The sequence below is a fragment of the Papio anubis genome, chromosome 11 (assembly GCF_008728515.1).
Source record: "Papio anubis isolate 15944 chromosome 11, Panubis1.0, whole genome shotgun sequence".
In the NCBI taxonomy this organism is placed as follows: Eukaryota; Metazoa; Chordata; class Mammalia; order Primates; family Cercopithecidae; genus Papio; species Papio anubis.
In genome coordinates, this window is record NC_044986.1 from 51,802,174 (window position 1) to 51,823,031 (window position 20,858).

A 20,858-nucleotide genomic window follows, 5' to 3' on the forward strand; every position below is an offset into this window, starting at 1 on the left:
TCTTAGGTATTACTAAAATTTGTGTCCACTGTTCAGATCTTTATATCTTCCTGTGTACCTAACTATTGGAATCATATGTCAAAATGAAAGACATCTTCATTTATGTATAAAAATATTATATAATCAAATATTCAAGTTAATGTACACTTTCCGTAACATAGTATATGCAAGAATAATACATATCAAAAATCTGAAAAAAATCAAAATAGTGCTATGTCTTTATTTAACATTAGACTTATGCTCAGGGGTATGCATAAAATGATAAATAATTCATAAAATGAGTCAACACTTCATGTGGTACATAAGGTTACAATTGCACACAGATATTTCGTGTGGAATTGCTCTGAAAAGCACTGTTCTGTAAAGGTAATATTTAGAAAATAAATATCTGATCCATATATTGTTAACTGTAATAGAAAATCAAGTAGAAATAGCTCTGTAAACAATATTTAAACTGTCATAATAAGGAGCAAAAAATTGAAGCTATTTTTAAATAATAGGCAAAATAGAATGTGTTCTTCAAACCTTGTGAATTTTATACTGAAAACTTCCAGAGATATATCTTAGGTAATTATAAGGCCAAGCACAACAACAACAAAATCCTAACTTGAATCCATCAGATGCAGATTTCGTGGCTGACTACATCAAGAGGAAGTTGCAAGCTCTAAAAGCTGGAAGGCCAGTCAATATCAGCAACTCCTCAGAAATGAAGGAAAAGCAGTTTAAATTTGTAGAAGTGAAGGAAAAGCAGTTTAAATTTGTTTAACAAAACCATGTTTTCAAACTAACTTTAATTTATGCATGAGGGCCATTAAATGTGTTCTTTTTAAAAGGAAACTTCTTAATTGGAACTAAATCATTCATTATTCACTGTGATACAGGTTATATACCCTTAGGTTCCATGTGATTATTTACATGTTCAGTTGACAGAAAGGAGAAAAAAACTATTCTAATGACTTAGCTTCGCTTTGACTCACTGGTTTTTATCTCACTTTAACTTCTAATCTCAGTTACAGAGAGTGTTAAAGCTGGAAGAAATAACATTTTGGTAGATGAAAAAGGATAAGTACTAGTCATTTCAAGTTTTTGAAGCTTTCATTAAATAAAGCAAGCTATTTGAAATCTTAAAGCTATTTAAATAAAGGGCTAAGACTTTTCTGTTTTATTTACTTAAGAACTTAAAAGATATTGTTGAAAATTTAACAGTTAATCTATTGAAGGGTGTGGTTAGACATTTATTTTGACAGTGCTCACTGAAAACTCAATTATACCCCCAGAGTCAAACTTGCTCGTCATCAAAATGTCTAAAGATCTGAGTGTTTATGGGGTAACAAAAAACCCCACATTAAACAGTTTACCAGAAATCTGTCACTACAACATCTAAACGAACAATTGGGTGGTTGTCTAAGGCACCTAAACTCAATATGATATTTCAGCTAAAAAGAGTGAAATTATACCTAAGCACTTCATGCAAGTTACCAAAAGAGAAGATATTCTTTAATAAAGAAGCACATTTGTAGAATCAAAGAGTCTCATTGTTGTAAGAAATATTTGAGATCATTTCAGTTAGGCTTTTCATTTCTTAAATTTGAAACTGAGGTTGAGATTAAACAGCTAATAAAAAGACAAAGCTGATCCATGACATTGGTTTGGGCAATGATTTCTTAGATATGACCAAAAACACACATACAACAAATGAGATTACATCAAACCAGAGAGCTTCTATACAGCAAAGAAAACAATTAACAGAGTGAAGAGAGACAACTCACAGACTGAGAGAAAACATTTGAAAATTGTATGTCTGATAAAGAGCTAATATACAAAATATACAAGGAACTCAACTCAATAACAATAAAACAAATAACCCTGTTAAAAAATATGGTCAAAAGACCTGGACAGATATTTCTCCAAAGAAGACATACAAATGGCCAGTAGGGATATTAAAAGGTGTTCAATATCACCATTGATTAGGGAAATGCAAATTAAAATTAGATTTCTCCTGACTCATCTTAGAATGGCTATTACAAAAAAAAAATGAAAGACAAGTGTTGGTGAGGATTTGAAGAAAAGAGAACACTTGTAAAATGTTGGTGCGAATGTAAATTAATGCAGCCATTATGGAAAACAGAAGGGAGGTTTCTCAAAAATAAAAAAATATATAATTACTATATGACCCAGAAATTCTACTTCTGGGTGTATATTCAAAGGAGTTAAAATCAGCATGTTGACTAGATATCAATACTTCCATGTTCATTGCAGCATTATTCACAATAGCCAAAATATGGAAACAATCTAAGTGCATATCAAGGGATGAATGGATAATGAAAACTATATATACATATTTATAGTGTATACACACAGTGGAATACTATTCAGCCTTTAAAAAGGAGAAAATTCTGTCATTTGTGAAAACAAGGAAAAATCTAGAGGATCTTATGTAAAGTTAAATAGGTCAGGTACAGAAAGACAAATCCATCATGATCTCGCTTACATGTGAAATCTGAAAAATGTCAGACTCATAGAAGTAAAGAGTAGAATGATGGTTAGCAGAGGCTAGAGGAGGCGGGTTAGACAGGAAAAGAAGATGTATTTGTCAAATGGTACAAGGTTCAGCTAGATAGAAGAAATAAGTCCTACTGATCTATTGAGCAATAGGGTAATTATAGTTAATAATAATGTATTATATATTTCAAAATTGCTGAAAGAGTATATTTTAAGTGTTCCCACCATAAAGTAATGATAAATATGTGAGTTGAAAGATACATTAACTTGATATAAATGTTCCACAATGTATACATGTATCTTAACATAATATTGTATGCTATAAATACATACGATAATTAATTATCAAATAAAAAATTAAGATGGAGCTGAGTCAAGAACCCAAGACTCTGAAGTTAGATTTTTCATTTTCTATTATGCCAAAGTGTTTCCTGAATATTAAAATTGAATATGGCACATCCAAAAGCGTGTGTCATAAAAAGACAGGAAAGGGTGGACTGCTGTATATACTCATATTTTTAGTCAGTTGTGTAAGATCTTATTAGAAGAAGAAAATCAGATATTTTAAGAAAATTCTTATAACTCCCATAATACTAAAATTTTATGGCAAACCTAAAACCTTCAAAATATAAGGTTTTATTTAAAGTGAATCATATATATGCAAAGTTTTTATTGAGATTATGAAAGCAAAATCTCTCAAAGTAGCAACACATGTTTTAGACTGTGCTATGCAGAATAGCAGAATGGTGCCAATGGCAAAATCTCTTTCAAAAGAAATAAAAATTCTAGAGGTCTCAAGCCAGCTATACTAATCTATGTCTTAGCAACCTAGTGTAATTCCTACAAATTCTGAGCATTGCCTTTAATGTATCTGCATGGTTCCCATACCATTTCATAAACTTCAAATATTCACACTTTATAATTGACATGATATACAAACTTTATTATTAAATAAGCTATGGAATGATATTCTCAATCTACCCTATAAGGATACTATCTTCCTGTCAGAAAAGCTGAGACTCTCCAATACATATTTACTCCCCAGATCTTTTTTCTGTTTTTATTTTTTTGAGACAGAGTCTCTGTCGCCCAGGCTGGAGTGCAGTGGCACAATCTCGGCTCACTGCAAGCACTCCCCAGATCTTAATTGTGGAATCTCCAGACCGTGTTCAGTCAGTAATCCATTATTAGTTTTGCCTCATGTGTCTTAACCACCTTCTCTTTACCTTCTATTTAAGCCCCAAATAAAAGTTATTATTCTTGGCTCAATTATGCAAATCCTTTGAAGGGAACTGGTGACACTATAGCTTTTCTTTACCTGCCACCTTGTGATGCAGGCTTCCTAGGTATCTGTGAATATTCATATCAGGTTACCTGGACTTCATAGAGGCAGCACCAACAAAAAACATAACTGAGAAATACGCCACTTTCAGACTTTCGAATACATGCCCCACCTTATAATATGTGAACTGATTATTCACTTCTAGACATTCAACTTTCAAACAGGTATGCTCTGTATTAAATATTCACATCCTCCTTCCCTTTCACTCAAAGGACATCCGGAAAGCAAAAAGATGTAACGCAAAGTTCACACATAAGGATAATTATTTGTGATAATGGTGATAATGATCCCTATTTCTTTTTCTGCTCTTATAAATTTGCAAATGTCCTACAAACTAAGTGTATTAAATGAGTCTGTGAAAGATGATACAAGTCCCTAGTATTATTTTTTTCTTATTCTCTAGAAAGTGCTAGCCACGTAGCTCAAAGCAAAATAGAAAAGACGCAAATCAATCATAGGACAAGTGTTGATGCAACTTTCAATTACTGAATACCTTTTTAGCCATTTAAAACTAAAAGAAAAGTAACGTCTGTAATCCCAGCATTTTGGGATGCTGAGGCGGGCGGAACACAAGGTCAGGAGATCGAGACTATCCTGGTTAACACAGTGAAACCCTGTCTCTACTAAAAAATACAAAAACAAAAATTAGCCGGGTGTGGTGGCGGGCACCTGTAGTCCCAGCTACTCCGGAGGTTGAGGCAGGAGAATGGCGTGAACCCAGGAGGCAGAGCTTGCAGTGAGCCAAGATCGCACCAGTGCACTCCAGCCTGGACAACAGAGCAAGACTCCATCTCAAAAAAAAAAAAAAAAAAAAAGTACCAAAACTCTTTTACTCTTTTTTTATGATTTAAATTTTATTTTAGATTTGAAAAGTGAGATATATATCACTTAACAGTCAGGAAGCGTGTAGTAAACTCAATCTTTGAACCTACCTTACCTAAAACATGTTCGTTTTCTTATACTCATCTCTAAAATAGAGGTAGACAGAGAAAGTGCTTCTTTTTAGAGATTGTAATGAATTCAAACATATTCATTAATTTTATAGCAGTTATTTTGGTTTCACAGTGAAACATAAAAAAGTTCTATCTTATTGGAAATAAAACCAAGTAGCTATCTAAGTTCTTGATGAGAAGGAATTTGTTCTACTGTTTTAAGTGCATGAGTGATAAAGCAAGACTTAGAAATATTTTTGTTAGACCATTTCATTTTAATAGTATTTTCTATTATAACAGAAATGACCTACAGTGAAATAATTCAAAATACCCTTCCTTCTGAAGGTGGTTTCCACATAAAATTGTAACATTACTATGATCTAAATTTAAATAAAATTTTCTATTGATGTTAAAAGTTTGATAATATACAGTTTGTTAAAGTGGTTTGGTCACTATTTGGGTACTATCGACTTCAAACCATAGGTGTTTAAATGAACCAAAGTCTTTGGTTTATATCTATAGCCTTTTGTCTAATTTGATTAATAACTAGCATACCAGTCATTCATATATAGTCATAACTGGCCAACAAAGGTTTACTTGGTAGGAGGGTGACAGTTTACCCTTTAATACCATATGATTAAAATACACAAGATGTTCTACACAAATAACAACAAATTGTTTATTTCTAACAGCATAATTTTCCTTTTATAGGAAGCTCTCAACATTAATTTGGAGCCACATTTTAATTTTATAATGTAATCATTCAGTAAATGGCCATTAGATATTGGGTTATTTGGAAAATTGTAAAAAATCAGATTTCTGACAATGTCCTTTAAAATAATTAACTCAGCTGGAAACAGTAAAACAAGACTTAAAAATACAAATCATAACATGAATATTCGAATGATTGTACAGTGAAACAATTGTATGCAAATAATTAAGAACAGTGACTATAATAAAAAAGTTTAATAGATTTGACATCAACATTTAAAGAACTTACACATATGTAAATAAGCCATCAAACTTGAAGCTGTCAAATTGTGAAAAACAGTAGTAAACAATAAAAATCACTTACTCATGGGAAACACTGCAAAATGTCATGAAATCATTTCAGAAATGAAGGTACACTAATGAAAAATAATCATAGTTTTAAACTCAGTCTCACCTCACCTTTAAGAAACACACAGTGTAAAACAGCAATAAATGGGATAATTTATATTACTGCAATAAAATGCAAATATATGTATTGTATACTAGCACCCTCTCTTCAATGTATACTTTAATCCAATAGCTTTCTACCACTAGAAATTTATCATAAGAAAATAATGGTGGCTTACACCTATAATACAAGCTGTCTTGTAGGCTGAGGCAATAAGGTCAATTGAGCCTAGGAGTTTCAGATCAGCGTGGGCAACATAGTGGGATTCTGTGTCTACCAAAAAATAAAAATAAATTAAAAATACCAGTCATAGTGGCTGGCACCTGAAACCTTGCTGCTTGGGAGACTCATATGAACCTAGGTTGATCTGAGAAGGAGTATCATTTGAGCCCAGGAGGTTGAGTCTGCAGTGAGCTACGATCATTCCATCACTGCAGCCTGGGCGACAGAGCAGGACCCTGTCACATATAAAAAGGAAAAGAATTCAGAAGGTGCACAAAAATATATAAAGATATTTCTGAAAGCTGCATTTGTAATACTGCAAAAGCAATGCCACATTGAGATGGGGTACCAAGATTAAGGTGGAGTCACCAGTGACAACTGAAATCTGGAGTCAGAATGCTGTATCTAAGTGGGACGACAGTTTCTCTGCTGCAGCTCACCATCACCATGCAGCAGAGTTGCTCTATTACTTCTGAATTTTCCACATTCTTAAAGAAAAGCAGAAAATCCAGTTTTTAAGACAAAAATCAAGTTACAAGTATTGACAGAAAAATCACTTTTAATTAATCATAAACAGTAACAACACACTATAACAGTAAATCTAATTCAGCCTGATACCAGGCTGTACCAATAGATACAATGAAACTGCCTAATATTAGTAAAACAATTGTATGGTAGAAAAATACTGGCATAAAAATGTTCATAGTAAATTCATAAATGGAAAAACCAGTCTGTTTTATTTAAATCAAAAGGAGCTAGATGAATTGCAGACTACAAATTAATAGTTATACCTTTCAATTTTAGAATTAATGATATATTTTTCTTTATTTTTTGAGTTTTCATTATTGCAATGTATTATGCTGAAATTAGCTTAAAAAAAAGAGTAACCCTCTGAGTGATATAGAAATTTCTAATGAGAAATTAGATGTGTCCCTAACAAACCCACCTATGAATCAGTTCGAAGGTAGTAAGAAAATTTTTATCACAGTCAGGGAGAATGGGAACCTGTGACATGTGGCAGTGACATATTGATAACACTGTGCACTGAGCTGACTTGAGAAGTATTTGTACCTAATGATTTCCAGTGTCATAAAACATAGCTAAGAACACTGAATATTAGCACAGTTGATATTTGGTCCCTACAACAGAGAGTATGGTGGTTAATTTTAGAGGTCAACTTGAATGGACTAAGGGATGCCTGGATAGCTAGTAAAACCTATTAAAGTATTATTTAATGTAGTATTGTATAATATACATTAAAAACATTATTACATTACGTGTATTATAATGTAATACATTATAATATATTAAGGACATTATTATATTAATACATTACTTAGTATAGTATTACTTCATACATTAAAATGGTAACTAAGCTTGAAGAAGCCCTGAGCAGACAAAACCAGATAGACCTCATAAGCAGCCTCTCAACCTTGCTTGCTTTGCAAACATAAACAAAACTTCAGGTATTTCTGGTAAGTGCCTATATGAAAGAAAAACAGAACTTTCTTTTTCTTTCCAAAAGGAGTATTTACTATGGTTTTCCTGTTCCTGTATCACATTACTCACATTACACACTGAGTGTGTGGGAGAGCAGAGAGATTTTATTTACAAGTTTTAGATCAAGAGAGCATAACCAGATCCCAGGTTAAGACTTTACATTACAGAATACTCATATTGGTAATACTTGAAAGATATACTCTTCACTGTAATTGCTGCAAACAATAAAATACTCTAAAACAATATGCAGTGTGTTTGTAAAAGGCCAATAACATGCTTATATTTTTGCTGTTGAAAAACTACACAAAAGCAAATGACTAGAACAGTAGACCAATTAGTATCAGTAGAATTGTATCATCAAACATTCCAATGAGCTTGAATGTAAGATCTGACATAACCAGATAATTCCAGGGCAAGGTAATCCACTGCATTTACATTCTCTTTCTACCAATTAGTGCAAGCATATCCAGATAAATGATATTGATTCTACATTATTTTAGAGTGAAATCACCTAATAACTTCTTCAGTACTCTTTCTTTCCATTTTTATCCTAATTATTTGTCTGATAATGATCATTTAAATTGGTAAAACTCTGATTACATTACATCCTTCAGTTCAAAGTAGCATTGGATAAAGACATTTTGGCTGCAGTCAAATCACTCTTTCATGGTCATCAGCTTTTAGAACATTCTGAGATTTTATTTTCCATCTAAACTTTTCAGTTAATTTTACTCTAACTTTTAATTGATGTTGCTGAGTAGCAAAGGAGCCTGAAGGGACACTGCTTTGTTTTGAAAAATGAAGAAAGAAAGGCATGTAAATCCTATAAATGTAATTCTAATGAAATCAAGATAAAATATAGTGTATATAAAAAGAAATACAATTATTTCTAATAACTATGCTTTCATTTCAAATAATTTTCAACAAGTTAGTGATGTAGAATAAATACAATTCCAGAAGAATCTAGGATTTTTTCTATTTTATTGCTTTTTATTAAATTATAACTACTTGAAGGCTTTGAAAAATTGAACACCAGTAAAACTGCCCTTCTTTCATTAATATGTTTTGTTTTCTTGTTTCATTTTTTAATTCAACTAGTCATTCACCAGAAAAATTTACTTAGGTCATCCTTTCTTGGTCCTCCTTTCATAGCACTTAACGCAAGTGTTACTTGTTGTAGTCTTTTGTCTATGAATCTATTAATGCTGAGAAACTGAACATTCCTAGGAGTGTCCTAATAAGAAAGAAAAATTAACAATTTCAGCCGAATTTTTACTTAAATAAATATTCATATAGTTTGCCTTTCAGGATCATGACAAACACTTTGATTATATAAGAAGGTCTTTGTATACACATCAAACTATCAAGAAGTCATATCTGATTTTATGCTTTTCTACCACTCTTCCCCAAAACACTTGTTCAAAATCTTTACTTTTAAAGGGTCTGAACTGTGTGTCAAGCACCGACATCAGCATGTTACCTGAATTATCTCATTAAAGTCTTGTGATACTCATGCAGTATTGGCAGTGAAGAAACTGAAGCACAGAAGCTTCAGGTAAAATGTCCAGTTTTAGAGAAACTAAACAGTAGAGTCTGGAAGACCAATTACTGACCTTGTACAATTGCCCAGTATTGTGTACTGACCTAAAAAGGCCTATGAGAGATCAACCCATTAAGATCCATGACATAAAGAAAATTGTTTGTCCTACAATATCCCAATCTGGATAAAAGCGCATACAGAGAATATGCTTAAGCATGATGACAAAAAATTAGAAAGAACTGTGAATGCACTTTACAAAACAAAAAGGAACACAAGGGAATTTGGAACCAAGTTAAAAATTAAATATGTTCATGTACACATAACAAAAGCATGATCGTAAATAAACTGAGTCAACACTGTACTATGAAGGTGAAACTTTCTTTTTAGGATAAGCTAAACCTTGTATAACTTGTAAAAAAATGCAATCATGTATTTTTATGTACTAAACCCAATATTTCTTTTGGCTTATATACTAAAAACAGGAATTTCTTCTTGTAATGAAAAAAAAACCACAGGCATCAAGGAGTAACAAAACTAATGTCTTAGAATGTAAAATATAGAAGTACCAGTTAAGGTTTTTTTTACATAATACATGTGAAAACTGCATCAGAATTTTTAAAAACCTACAGCGTCATTGTTTCTGACAATAAGCAATCACATTCTGCTGGAGGTAACTTTAGTAACGTCAAGCAAAAGTCTTAAAATTATGACAGGTGGTATTCGTTTAAAATACTCTCAAGAGCTCTTAGAAATCAAGAACACAGTATCTGGACCCTTGATTTGAATTCACACTCAATCTCTTTCTAACTGGGAAACTTGGGACAAAGTTTTAAACTTTCCTGAACATATCATGCCTAGCTAGTAATAAGTTAAGAAAATACTAGGGGTTTATAAAGTTACAAAAATCAAATGAGTTAATAAATGTAATGTGCTTAAAGTAATAACTGGCACAAAATAATTATAACATAATTCATTATTATTTTAAATATCTAAATTCTCTAACTTGGAGCTATTTTGAACAGATAAATATATATAATTAAAAATTTCTAATACATGTTTTTCATTACTTATCATGTAGAAAACTATAGCTTTCCAGATGAAAATATAGTATAATGTAGAAGACACATATAATATTTATTAAATTGGAATGCTATCATTTTAAATTATTTTGAAGCTCATTAAAGTAAGTCTGGCCAACTTTTATTTATTAATTAAATGTTTGCCTAGAACAGTTAGTATCCTTTTCTAAGACTTAATTCCCAAATCTACAATCTTTCTTTTCCCATTTGGAGATGGGTAGGAATACTATTCCTTTCTTGCCCATCCCTTTCTCTATTTTCATTATAATAACAAATATGCCCTTGCCTAAGCATATGCCCACAATTAATAATACAGATTCACTGTACTGTTTCACCAAATTTAACCTGTTATTTTTGGAAATACGATGTTTAAAAATGGTTTTGTTATTCCTTAATACAGGCCAAATGTCATCAGTATATAGTGGTCCAGATGTATTCTAAATATCAATTGAAAAACATTCTTTAACCTAACAACACACAACATATTTCAAAGAGTGAATAACTGTGAGAAGCTTGGAAATTGTAGGTATTATTGAAAAACTATTTTTTTTTGCATATGTGTTACAAGCATTTGCGTAGGTTATATGTTTTATAGCTCTAGTTATAAAAATAGAGAATAAATTATATTCCCTCACATCTATACAAAATGGTCAGCAAGAATACACATCTACAGAAGTTTAAAGTATTTACTTTTTTTTAGTTAATTCATGTTTCAGAACCTTAAAGACAGCAAATCATAATACCCATTGATTATAATGTCACATTTCAGTTATTATATTATTATATTTACTTATTATAACTTTTAGAATTTTAGGAGTAAAACAATAATTCTGAGTATAAAATTTGAATATTTGTACCCTAAAAATTTCCAGTTCCATTTTCAATAATTTAGTAGAATGTTTCTCAGAGAAATAAGAAGACATTTAAAAACATGAAGTACTAGGTTTTCAAGTATATTGCAAAGCCATAAATAATATATAATCTAGCAGTGGTATAATAATTAATATATTATTTTTCAATTATATTAAGTTTTAAGAACTCCATGCTCCTAACATTTTTAAATAATACTATATAAAATACAACTCAAATGATATCAGCTCAAATTCATGTATACATCTTTGCAGGTAAAGTCTTTTAAAATTAAAAATAATTTAAAATTTTGTCATACATTTATGAACCCATTTTAAAGAACATGATATGTCATGCAAATGTTAATTTAATACATAATGCATTAGTAAAAACTGTTCTGAATATATACATATATTATGTTTATGTTAGAAAACCATTTTTAAACAGCAATTAGATTGCATTGATTCATCAAATTATTAAATCACAGCATTGCTAAACTCAATTTTTACTCTCCTAAGCATATTGGAATCTATGAGAATATACAGTAGAGATAGTAATTTCAATAGAATTTAACTTACATGTTTTAGCAAAGAAGAAATAAAAACTGGAATATCATGGGTTTCTAACATGCCTATTTGTTAGTTGTCCTTTTAAAAATTTCTTTATAGAAGCATTTTGAGTGAAGCCCACAGATTATTTAATAACTTATTAATTATTCAAAAAAGTCTGTCCTTGCTGGCAATGTGGAATACACCATAGAGCAGGGGTCCCCCACCCCAGGGGCTGCAGACGGGTTACCTGCTCATGTTCTGTTAGGAACTGGGCCTCACAGCAGGAGGTGACCTGTGGGACAGGTAATGCTGGGCAGCATTACCACCTGAGCTCCGCCTCCTGTCAGAACTCAGAGCGGCATTAGATTATCATAGGCCCAGGAACCCTACTGTTAACTGCACATGTGAGGGATATAGGTTGCACACTCCTTATGAGAATCTAATAACTAATGCCTGATGATGTGAAGTGGAAGAGTTTCACATACCCTCATCCCCACAATCCACTCACCCAGCCACTCCTGGTCTGTGAAAAATTTTCTTCCACAAAACTCGTCCCTGGTGCCAAAAAGTTTGGGACTGCCGTGTTAAGGTGAAAAAGGGTACATGTGGTAATTATAAAAAAAGAAAAGAATAAATATAGGAAAAAACTCTAGCATACATATGTATATGTGGACATATATACTTACATATACATGATTTTTCTGATTTGAAGAATGTCTAAAAAATGAGAAAGTGACATTGAAGGCCCTTTTAAAGGATCATTCATAGTTAAATATAAATATACTCTCTCTATATATATAAATATAAATATACTCTCTCTATATATATGTGTGTATATGTTATATATATTTATATATATACACACACACATTTTATATAGACAGGGTCTCACTATGTTGCCCAGGCTGGTCTTAAACTCTAGCTCAAGTGAGCCTCGGCCTCCCAAAGTGCTGGAATTATGGGCATAAGCCACTGCGCCTGGCCCACAGTTAAATATCTTAAGTCAAAACTTATAATTGTAATTGTACTTCCTTTCTCTTCCTCGCTTCACTCTTGAAAGGAATTCAACACTGAAAAAGAGGTGGAGACTTAACTGAGTCATTCACAAATAAGAACTTTAGAAAAGTGAAAAAACATAGTTATATGAATCATTTCTAATGATTTGCTCATCTTTAAAGCATAGGCCAATATTTCAATTTTACCCAACTTTACGCAGCTGTATGATGCAGTCCAGAAACATCTTAGTGTAGAGAATTTTTTCATAAAATGTAAGATATTTTATTTAAATTAAATGGCTGATCAACCATAAGAATTCCACTGTAAAGTAACCAAAGAAGTACAATTCTTAGAAGACAATCATGAAACAGTTTTAAGAATTAAAGAAAAGTAATCACTTTTCACCAAGAATCAAACTTTTAGTTGGCATAGCATAAAATAATTTCTCACATTGGCAAAAGAAAAACCTCCAGAAACCTGCAGGCGAATGTCCTCTCCCCACTCCCACTCCCACTCCTAAAGAAAATACAAGCTGGACCGAGGCACCATGATTTCTCCTGCCTTTTGGATTTGCTGGCTGTACCACAGATGTGTCTTCTAGTCTAATCCCACTCATAAAACTGAGCAAATGGCATACCAAGAAATGGCATACCAAGACAGAGGATCTAACATGTGTTTGACTTTTCTGAAGCATCTCAAGTCCCTGGATTCTACCTGCTGTTCTCCATATTTTCAAACATGTTCTCACTGAAGTATCACTAGTCCCTGGATTCCACCTCCTGTTCTATATATATTTTAATGTTGATGTCCTATTCTCGTTGTTAAAATGTGAGTTTCTATACAAGTTGTTTCTTATTTGTACCTGAAGACTTTGAATAGGCTCTGGCACTCCCAGACACGGGATATCAGACAGATGCAGGCCTTAACTAGGTCATAGGACTGGACTTACATAGAAGTGGCTGTGGTTTGTGAGACTAGGTTGTTGTGGTTTTATTGTTGTTGTTTTGTTTTTTCATTTTGTCTAAGGACTTGAAAATCTTCAGGGGATATGTGTGTTAAGATTTGTCTTCTTCTAGTGATCCTCTTTTAAAACACAAATCAATCCTGTTAAGGAATCCATTAAATCAATATTAGTGTGAATGGATTTTTTTAGGTAGCATGGATGAATTCAATGTAAATGCAAATGTAGTATGTGGAAGAAGACCCATTCTCATTCTATGAATATAGGACAGGGATGAGAATATATATAACATTATAGTTAACGAAAAATATATGTTTCTGGTTTATGTGAAATTAATTTATTTTATATATATATATATATTCTACAGATACAATATGAATTTCATCAGATCACAGAGGATGAGGAGAGAAAAGATAGGAGTGATGGCTACTAGATCCTCCTGGGGGATTATTTTTTAAAAGGCAGTCTTTGGCAATAATGAACACTAACACCTTCTGATAGATATCCATTGGCTTGAAGAAAAAACGTGTCAGAAATTTATCATTGGAGAAAAGTCAATGTTTCCATTAGTATTAATGTAGCTAAAGATGGCTCAAGGGTAAAATTATTCAAAATACTATGCATCACAATAGTGCCATCCTGTGGACTACTCTCTCTCTCACCCCATGGGGAAAGGGGCTATGTGAAAGTAAAAGGAATTTTTAGAACAGCAAAACAAAATTATTTATATTTTTTTTACGTAGAAATTGATTGTGTTTGCTATCAGTGGTGTAATTATTTTACAAAGAAGCCCTTGAACTATGGCAGAAATTCTGATTGCTGTGTCACTATGTGTCAACCTCAATATATCAATCGTAACACCTGTGATTTGGGGTTAATATGAAGCAAAAACAAACTTCTCTTAGGTTAAGTTTATTTTCCAAGAATTTAACTAGTTTCCTAATTTTTTCCCCAGCTTTCCAAATTCTTAGTGTAACACCAACCAAATATCAAAAGAGATTATTAGAGTTTCAATAAAAAAATAAAGAATAAGCTTATAATTCACATTATTCCATTACATGCATTATTAGAGAGGACATTTCATTAAAGCATGCAAGCTGCATTTTTTTTTAAAATTTCGACATGTAGATAGTTTAAACTAGAAGCCAGCCAACACTTTGATATAGCATAAGACAACTGGGAAATGTCAGTTGAGTAAAGTGGTTATTTAAAGAAAATAAGCAAATACAATATTCTTTTTGTCTATTGATATGTGATGCTGTACTATTATTGGGCAAACTTTTTAATTAGTAGGAAACTCTAATGCTTCCGATCACAAAAACATGTTCTGTAAAATAGCACTGTATATGAAAATAGTACAAAAAGCAGAAATTAGAACTCTGACACTATAGTGTCAATGAACATCACACAGATTGAACACCACGGTAATGAATGACCAACATCTTTAGGCTGGAAAGAGTGGGAAAAATTAAGAATTTCATGGAGATGTTATTTTCAAAAATAGGCTCAATAAAATGACCTAACTCTCCATTGGGTTCCGAATGTGATCAATCATCTCTTTCACTTTTATGTTACCTTTGTGAAGTTTTATTAATGGAAATGAAGAGATGTACTAGAAAAAAAATGATTGTAGGCACTGTTAAATTCACTTTCTCTTTGTATAATTTCATGAAAGTGACCTGAACTGCTTTGCATTAGTAGGGAAAAAGATAAACATATAAATACATGAAATTAAAAGGTGAGAATAAAAAATAAAAAAGTTGGTATCTATCCAAGTGAGAAAGTGATAATCATAATGTTTAAAGTTATCATCAAACCAAACCCATCAGTACACTGATTTTTTTTTTAACTTAAGATTTTAATAATGCTGAAACATTTCTGTCACCTCAGTACTAGTGCTTTCTAGTTTAAATCTCAAAGGGCCACCATTCAAGGCTGCAAATATACAAATGATAATAAAACTTTGTTATTTGAGAATGCCCATCTTCTAACAGGATAGCCATGACAATAATAATGGCATTGATAGAAGAAAACAAGAAAATTTCAAGAAGATAAATACTAGGGAAAGTTTTTACATTAAAATGCAAGTATGACACCCTCCCTCACAAAAATCAAGTTCATTAACACTAAGTTTGTCAATTTCATAGAATACTTCTTGAACTAGGAGAACTGGAATCACTCATCCTGTTAGATATGCAATTAATTGGACCTCCTTGAACCAATATTTTGCATGTTAGGAGTTGTAAATCTCAATTGTTAAGCATCTTCAGGCACTAAAATTTGAGAAAAACTGTTCTAGAGCCTGGAACTAAAGAGTTTATTTGAAAATCAATAGTTACAAATGAGAGCTGTTTCTTCCCTCCTTGGGATTCTCAAGTCTTTTCAAAGCATTTACCAAGCGAAGAATCTGCCCTTTGAGATAAACCTGCTCATGCAGATTTAAGATAAGGTTGATTTCTGCTGACGATAATCCATCTTCTACACACACACACACACACACACACACACATATACACTCTCAAACACACACCGCTCAGAGTTTTGCTTTATTTCCTCCTCTTCTACACTGTCCTAATTCTCCTTCAGTACAGTCCATCTTCCTAATTTTGTCCTACTCTCACCACTTTCATGGTACTCTGGTCTCCCTATACTCTCCATGTCCTCCAACACACCTGGCTCAGTAGGAAGCCTAGGCATACACAGTATATACCCAGGAAATGTATAAACTATACTGTCAGGGGATTAGTTTATTTTAATTCAGGGCAACCCAACTGTGAGCTGCCCTAAGGGGAAGAATACAAGTAACAAGGGCCATTACACAGAGGGAGATTTACGTTCAGACTGAAAGCTACAAGTATACAGAAGCAAGAGAGAAAGAGAGAGAGAGAGAGAGAGAGAGAGAGAGAGAACAAATAAATAAAATAAAAAAGCAAGCAAGCACAAAGCAGCAGCAGCAGTTCAAGTTCCAGATTTCACTAGTTGCAGTTTAATGTAAAGGGATCCTCGTAGAGGAGAGATGTTATTGAGGCCAGATCTTGGACCTTGCCTCCCACTGCTTTATAGGATATCCTGAAATCTACAGCACACATGTGTGAAAAAGTGGATAAAACCATCTAATATTATTCTACTAAAACAAATGAGATCAGAAATAAAATGTACAGTAGTGTCTTTATGGAACCAAGTATTGCAAGATCCGAATACTAATGGGTTCATTTATTTCACTGATTACCGTATGTAGATATGAAAGAGCAGAAACTCTTATGTCTTTGATATCCCCCAATTTAAAAGATAAGGATGTGACCCCTCCCCTCCATTTACATATAATGGAACAAGCCAAGTCTCCATTCACTACATGTGGACATTAAGAAAACTTGCATAGGGAAAACTTTTGGGGAGCAATGAAGGTGATTTCTGAGCTGCCACTGCAGTTGTATATGACACTGACATTTATTTCCCATAATTCTTGCCCACAGGAAACACATCCTTTAAGAAACTGAATAAAATCAAGTTGGACATTCTTAAAATCTACAAGGTATCAACTTCCCTGAGAAGCTCACATTCCCCCAACACAAACATATATATGTAAGGAGCAAGGCATTCAGGCGATGAGCTGTGAAAGGTACTTCCACCTTGTCAGGGTGCCAAAGTGTTCCATTCTGGTCTAAATTCACATGATCCTGGATCTGAAAAGCGGGGGTGGGGTGTGCGATGATAAATGAGGGTGAGAAGAATGTTTCCATGAAACCAGACACCCTTTTGGAATCTGGGCTGAGAATCAGGATCCCACCCCCTTGCCTACCTCCAGGCTCCAGTAAGCAACCGCTTGCGTCCTCCCCTGTGTTCCTTCCGCAGCAGCGGACGTAGGGATCCCGAGCAGCCAGGGAGCTTATGTCCCGCAGAGAGCTCCTGCCAAGCGCTTCTCTCTCGACTAGTTACCAATTGAGAAAAAAAGGGACAGAGACACACAAGGATGGTGATCAAAATCCAATCTCAGGCACCAGGGTCCCAGAAGGTTCCGGCTCCTCTTCTGCGCCCTTACCCGGTTCTTTTCGCCTAGCAAAGGGTCACCCAGGGAGCCCCCAGCAGCAGATCCTTCCCTTTTGCTCCTCCTGATAGCGCCAATCTTCGCCGCCACTGCCACACTGCGCGCCCAGCTACCCACTCACCGCACAGCGAGAAGGCCTGGCGGAGACAGCGCGGGGGGAGGATTAAAAGGATAGATCTTTGGAAGGGTAAGGGAGAAAAACTTTGATGTTGTAACCACACACAGGACTGAGAAGAAACCAAAACAAGTTGCAGCTTCAGGAGCGGGGAGGACGCTTTCGCCAGCTCGGGAAAAAAAAAAAATCACTCCCTACCAAAATCAGGGGGAGTAAGCTCCCCGCTCCTTGAGCGATCACCGAGCGCACCTCGCAATCTCTGATCTTCGAACCTACTGAAAAAGCACAGGGCATGGGGAGTCCTGTTGGTTCACGCCCGGGGTACGAATACCAAAAGCGCCTCCCGCTGGAGAGGCTGTGGGGAACTCAAGGCAAAGACAGAGGCAAACGCAGCACTGGAAAGAGCGAGGGGAGTCCGAGCTGCCGCCTGCAAAAGCAGAGACGCGTCTCCCTTTGGGCAAAGTGACTGCTACAAAGTCTGTTCCCTGCTGCCCAGGGACAGAGACATTTAAAGGCCTGAACGGACGTCAGCACCAGTCGAGCTCGCTGGGTGAGCGCCAGGTCTCCCCGCCCCACGGATTGTAGCGCGCATAGGGCGATCTGCTGCTCGAGAGGTAGAGAGTAGCTTACTTGGGGAGAAAACAGAGGTGGTGGCGCTGCGGAGTGTCAAACCCTGAAGCCCATCGACAAGACGTTATACTGGTGGCAGTTCCGCTGTGAGTGCACTTGCCGAGTTGAACAGAGCCAGAGCTGCGTGGAGAGGGGTCTGGCCACTCTGCGCGCGCGCACCCAATATTGGGTTACCAAGGAGCTCAACACCTGGTTTTTAGAAAAAACAAAAAAACACTTTTCTCTTTAGCTCTGGTTTGAGTCAGTATTCTGATTCGTTTCTCAAAGTTAGTTGAAATCCACCGAGATGTCTTTTACAAGAAAGGGATTAGACTTTCCTCTCTTGAAATTCCAATCAAGGCAATACTCAATCTTTTCTTAACCCCCACTGTCCGCTTCCTAACTCAGAGTCACAATGGATGAGAGTATTCAAATGTCTTCAAATAACCATTACTCTGCATTCTAAGGCAGTTTGCATACTGAGAGACCATTCGTAACTTAAAGAGCCTTTGCACAAGGAAGTTGTATTTCTTATAGTAATACCTTTCTGTAACTGGTATTTTCTGAGGATTCGGCATCTATTTCCAGATCGACAGTGAATAATTAAATTCTAAAACTCAGAAATATAATGGAAAGTGGATTTATTTTTGCTGAGTAAAATGATCAATTATGTTTCCAACTTGTTTTTACATTTTTGCATGGTATATCAGCTATTAAAGCCATAGAATCAAACAAAGGTGGAAAAAAACGCAATTCACATTACTGTGGTCCTTTCCTACAATTCCTTTGAGGAAATACGTGTGTGTGTGTGTGTGTATTGTGTGTATTATGTGTATATTATATGTGCATATAAAATACTGTCTGTGCTATTAGGAGCCCAGGTTCTGTGCTGAGCACCTTGAGCCTTGTGTAGAAAGTAGTGAAGAATGGGTAACGGAATGGAGAATCTCAAGACCAAAGGAACCTGTGGTTGTGAAAGGCATTTACGGCTGTATGTTTTTCCTTATTTAGTTCCAACCTAACCAAGGTAGGGTCTTCCTTGTTTAGTCACTTGAAGTCTTTCAAAAGTGACATCAGAATGTATCCCATAACTATATCACAGTTATGGTTTGTCAAATAAAAATAGTATTTTTAAAGTGACATAAACACAAATTCCGCCAGACAGCAGGGCCCATATTTATTCCATTTTGCACAACCGCCCAGCGACCCTCCCTCTAGCGGCGGTCAAGGAATCTGTCTCTCTCTTTCACTTTGTGTGTGTTAAGTGTGTGTGCGCTCGCGCGTTTGTGTTGGGAAGGTTGACCACTAAGAGAGCTTACAAGTATCTGTAGGCTCTCCTGTGTAACCTCCTTCTCTTCCTAGCCAGGGCCTTTCACCCGTAGGCTCTCATGCGCTACTTCTAGAGCATCCTCTGATGTTGGTCCTGAACTGGGAGAATATGACCAAACTTGACAGAGACAGTACTGTCAAAAGGCGTTAGAAACTTCGGAAACTGGCAACAGTGACGGCATTTTTGCTCTGCGAAGAATACGCCCAGAAGGTTCAGAAAGAAGTCGGAAGAGGACATGGGGAGAAAAACGTTGAAGGGCTATGGAAAAGCGTCAATAACATAAACTGACTTTAATTTTTCTTCATAGAAATACGTTTCCGGTGAAATTTTCTAAGAAATTGGGAGACAGTTAATTTGCTTGGTTGACGCTCACACTCCTTGCTCTCACTAGGTCTCAGGTCTTCCAAGCCTAGCACTCTCTCAGAATGCTTTCGGGTTGAGCGGGAGGGCCTCCTCACAGTAAGCAGGGCAGAGAAGGCAATGCCAGCAGTGCTTTCCTGGATTTCGCGACCACAATCCACCATCCCAAACCCCACTTCCCATGTCCTTGATTTTTGAGGCTTTTTGGGAGGGCATGACTTCAGGGAACATCACTCTTTCACAGATCAGGGGAGCATAGTCGGAAATCTTGGGTTGTATTCCTGACTCAGTCTGGGTGTGGAGCGAGCGGGGACAGGAATCGAGATGCAAAGGCAGACGCAACCAGCGCACCCGCGGACCGCGCGCGCGGGAACCAGCTTCTAGCCCGGAGTCTGGGGTGCCGGGCGTGCTCAGGAAGCTGGTGGGTGGTTATTCGGGATTACTGGGACATCAGGATAAAGGGGTCACTCCAATCCCTTGCAGATCAGATTCTCGCGGACTCCATGGCCAGACCTGCACAGTGCCCTTCATATGGTGGGTGGAGAGGGTACTCCTTGGCCGAATTGATCCCGCCCTGCCCCCACAGGGTCAGCCCCGCGCCCACCCACACATCCAGTCCCCGGGAACAAAACTCTGTCTGGATCCACACTGACCCGTTGACGTGCTTTCCCAAAGGAGGAACGACACTAACAAAAGCAGAATCGTTCGTGGGAGATTTTCCACCAAGAACTGTTACCTCCTTCCCCGTGTAATCGGTTTCCACTGA

The 20,858-nt window shown here is 35.4% G+C and overlaps 1 long non-coding RNA gene across 1 annotated transcript in view; it reads right to left on the bottom strand.

Annotated features, from left to right (window-relative positions):
• The window catches only part of LOC103887612, a 592,558-nt gene extending 573,082 nt beyond the window's left edge, over positions 1-19,476 (bottom strand). Inside the window, exons 1-2 of the long non-coding RNA XR_001906487.3 lie at positions 17,673-19,476; positions 17,433-17,561 (exon numbers count right to left, since the gene is read on the bottom strand). This is a non-coding gene — a long non-coding RNA (uncharacterized LOC103887612). The remainder of the gene's footprint in view (positions 1-17,432; positions 17,562-17,672) is intronic.
• Positions 19,477-20,858: the final 1,382 nt, after the last annotated feature.